The sequence below is a fragment of the Triticum dicoccoides genome, chromosome 2B, assembly GCF_002162155.2.
Source record: "Triticum dicoccoides isolate Atlit2015 ecotype Zavitan chromosome 2B, WEW_v2.0, whole genome shotgun sequence".
In the NCBI taxonomy this organism is placed as follows: domain Eukaryota; kingdom Viridiplantae; phylum Streptophyta; class Magnoliopsida; order Poales; family Poaceae; genus Triticum; species Triticum dicoccoides.
The window spans coordinates 332,222,859-332,227,383 of record NC_041383.1 but is presented as its reverse complement, the minus strand read 5'-3'; positions in this window follow the sequence as shown (position 1 = coordinate 332,227,383).

Sequence of the window (4,525 nt, the reverse complement as noted above, 5' to 3'; positions counted from 1 at the left end):
ATCACACACATGTCAACACAAGGACACATATGTGTAACTTACAAATTATCACACATGAGTATTTGCACCACGCATCGTGTGCGATGCTCCTAGCCATCACAAACAACTCGTTTGCATTTTCAAAGTTTTTTCTACACACATAATCGCACACAGAACAACTGTAGAAACTGTCTGGAAGGGTTAGGCACACCATAAATATCATCTCTTTGCTCTCTATCGTCTCTTTCCTCTCATAGCCCCCAAATATGGCCTTCTTCTCCCCTCTCTCCTCGCCTCCACAAAATCCTCCACATCACACACGTCCTCAGAAAGCCAAACCACCCTCTCCATCGTGGAAAGCACGGGAGAGATGCAGCTCATACGCGCGCTGGAGCCCACTGCAGCGACAGAGGTACGCGCTAATGAGGGTGCGGCCACCTTGGCAGCAAGCATGGAAGAGTTGGCGGCTGCAGCATAACTGTTGGGGGCACGTGCGCTTATGTACGTGGAATGAGAGGTTGAGGTCGCGGCCTGGGTGGCACGCGATGATGAGCCCACCATTGACTTGGAGTTGGTGACATGCGTGGATTTCGCTGCGGTAAGGGTGGCAGACTCCTTAGGGTCTGCTAGTGCTCTAGCAATACACGCGGTAGATGCCTTTGTTGTTTACGGCCGCTTGGAACATATCCGTCAAAGGCACGTCGTACACGCGCGTTTGGCCATGGACAGGATTTTCCCTGAGCCCGGAGGTATTGTGATGGAGCAGAAGCAGACAAATGGCCGGGCCTGTGAAATGTTCAAGGACATGGTCATCACCGACCTGAATCTCGGCCCTACCTTCCGAGAGAGGATTTTGCATCAATGCACAAAATATTTCAACATCGTCGCACCAATAGGCCAACCCCGCAACAACGCTGACGAGTAGCTACTTATATTTTGCTGTTTTCTAAACCTTGTTGATATGTAATGTCGGTATTATGTTGTTTGGTTGATTATGTATGAGTACGAACAATAATTTGTGTAATCATTTTCTGAATCAGGTGGTTATTAGCATGAATTGTATGTGTTATTGTTGGTCTGTGTTATTACACAACTCTGACTACTGACCTGCCATCGGGTATCACACACATCTTATTACATCGAATCATTTGTATTACATTTTATCATTGCAAACAGTTCACCCGAGTGACCTGTTTGCCTGGTATCACACACATATTGTCACTTGTAAAAGTTTGTGTTATTTTTTATCATCACAAATAGTTCATCTGAGTTGCCTGTTTGCCGCATATCACAGACATCTTGTTAACTTGAACCATTTTTGTTATCTTGGCCCATCGCAAACAGTTCATCCGAGTGAACTGTATGGCGTGTGTTGCACACACCTTAATCTGTCCGACCGTTTTTGTTGTGTTGCCTAATCATAAATAGTTCACCCGGGTGAACTGTATGTTGTATATCGCACACACCCTCATCTGGCTGACCATTTCTTTTGTTATTCTCATCGCAAACATTTCATTCGAGTGAACTGCATGCCACGCATCGCACATCACTACAAAAAATACACTTCCGTGATGATACGTGTTTGTCACAGCAGGTCACATTTTTTGTCATGCATGTACATCCATGACGATTTTATGACAGAATCAAGATAGTCATACCTGTGCTGTCGTAGAAGTCTTCCATGACATTACCAAAATTATCATCATGGAAGTGTCCACTTCCATGACAATAAATCGCGCGTCACGGAAGTGCTTTCGTCAAGGGTGACCGACACGTGGCATCCACCGTAACGGAACGCCATTAAGCTATCGGGTCCGGTTTTGGATCCGATAACCCGTTAACAGCCCGGACCAATGGGGATTTTCCATGTGTAAAATCATCATTGGCCGCAGGAAACACGTGTTGCCTCACCGTTGGGATAGATGTCATCCACTCATTGGACAGGAGGCGCCTATGATAGGTCGACACGTGGCACGGTCCAACAGTGGCCCATTCCGGTGAAAAAAGCTGGCCTAGTAAAAATTAGCAGGCTGGCCCATATAAGGCCTACCTGTGTCAGGTCCATTTAAGCCCATGGCTCATACGTGATGTGCCAATTCGGCCCGTCAACGGCCCGTTAAAGATTTGACACCATTGCAGCCCATCGTCAGTTCAAGCTCGTTAACAGCCCGCTATATATTTGGGCTCAATATCGGCCCGATGAGATTTCGGCCTGTTAACGGTCCATTTAATGGATGGGCCAATTTTCAGGATGTACATCTTTCGGCCTTTTAGCGACCCATTTAAATGTTGGGCTAATTTCCGGCCAGTGTGTCTTTCAGCCTGTTGACGGCTGTCGGATTTTGGGTTCCGGCAGACCCGTGAGGTTCGAACTCTGGGGTGCGCACGAAGATCTCTCCCCTGCCAACTCACGTCTCGAAGCATCGCAAGGGATCTAAGCTAACACGAAGAACACACAAGGGACACAAGGTTTACACTGGTCCGGGCCACCATTATGGTGTAATACCCTACTCCAGTGTGTGGTGTGGTGGATTGCCTCAGGGCCTGATGAACAATACAAAGGAAGAACAGCCTCGCGAGAGGTGTTCTTGAGCTGGTGCGATGAACTGCTTGGGTGAGCTCAGTCGCCTCTCTCTCTCTAGTCTACCCCCAAAAATCTCCCTCTACTCTGCGATGGCTAGCTCTATTTATAGAGGTAGGCCCTGGGCCTCTTCCCAAATAATGAGCGAGAAGGGCGCTAATAATTGGCCATTTTGAAGGGGGAACATCTAGTACACTTATCCTGACTAAAGTTGGTCTTCGACTGCCAAAGACTCTGATGATGACGCCGTCCTGGGCTCCACGGTGACCTCCATCCTGCCGCTCCGCCGGTCTTGGTCTTGTTGCACCGAAACGGTAACCTTTGCCTGATGCCTTGGCCTGTGCTTGCCCCCTTTGCACCAAGGGGGAAACAAGGACACTGCACAGGCCGGCGCCCGCCTGGTGCCCGCCTGGTATCGATCGTCATGGCTTGCGTCACGGGCACCTCGCGAGGTACCCTGCCTTGATCTCTCCGCCTCCTCGCGAGCCCGCCTAACGAGGCTGCTCCTGAGGAAGCTTCCTGTCGTCCGCTCCGCGAGGCTTGGCCCCTCGCGAGGGTCTTGAGCTTGAGCTGATGAAGCTGGGCTGCACTGGGCCTCCGCTTGAGCCACGCTGCAGGCCGCGGGCAGGCAAGTCTGGGGACCCCCGTTCCCAGAACGCCGACAGTAGCCCCCGGGCCCAAGGCGCGCCCGGGCTTGGCTTAGCAGAGGAGCGAAGGGGCAAGTGTGAAGCGCCGCGGGCCCCAATAGCCTGCGGCCTTGGGCGCCGCGTGGCGATTGATTGGACGTGGGCGTCCACGCTTCCCCACGACGCCTCGTCAACCGCATGACTTGACAAGTCCCTGCATGCAGAAATGGGTCATGATTACCTGCGATCATGGTGGCCGACGGTTGGCCTCCTCCGGCTATAAGTACGGAACGGCGCGAGCCCTTCCAGTCCATTCCTTCCTACTACTCCCTTTCTCCTTCTTCACCTCTCCCCCTTGACTCGTCGCGCCCCATGGCGCCCACGAAGAGGTTTTCGACCGCGAAGAAGAGGAAGGCCCGCCGGGAGGGGCCTGACTCTCCTCCAGCCAAGCGCGGCCGGGGCCGTCCCCGCAAGCATCCCGTGACTCCCGCGAAGACTACCCGAGGCCTCGACGGAGGCCGCTTGATCAGTGGGGGGAGATGCGCCATGACCGCGCGACCTCCCCACCCTCGATTCCATTCTGCAGAGGTGCTGCCGGAGTTCGTTGTTTGGTCGGAGGATCCGGCCGGTACTTGGCTTCAGCTCCCTTGCTTCTTCGCTGGCGAGCTGCCAGCTGGTGCCATGAGTGGGCTCTCGCTCCAGGCGGATGGCTGCTGCAGCAGGGCCTCTTGGGTGGCGGTGGAGGTTTCCGTTGCCGGGAACGTGGCGTTGACTCGCGGCTGGCAGACGTTTGCCCGCGCGTGTGGTCTTGGCCAGTGATGCACTCTCCATTTCAAGTTCGACGGCGACGCCACCCTCTTCATGAGGGTGTTTAGAGGAGATGGCCGCCGCGCTGGGTGCTGCCCCGAAGGTGACGACGACGGCCGTCCGCTCATCCTTGGTGACGGCAGCGGCGAAGACAAGGTCGGGCGTGCGCCCGGCGGCGCCCGCAGCTCTTCGAGCTTCGGCGACTCTCCTTCCGACGGCAGCTCCTCCAGCGGCGGCCGCGACCAGCCATCGCGCCGTCGTGCTCGCTTCTAGGGGGGAGGTGGATCGTCCCACCGCCACGCCCAGGTGAAGCGTGAGGAGGAGGCCGCCTGATCCCCGGAAGATGACATAGACCTTCCTCCTTGTGTTGTAGACGGTCGGACCGCGCCTATTTTGCTTTATCTGCATAGAGAGAGAAGTATGAAGCCCCGCGAGGGCGTGCTAGACTATTGCTTTTAATTATCATGTTGTTCCTTCTATCTTCGTGCCGTGCTATGGTGATGCATGCTTATGCGTAGAAACAACTTAGCTC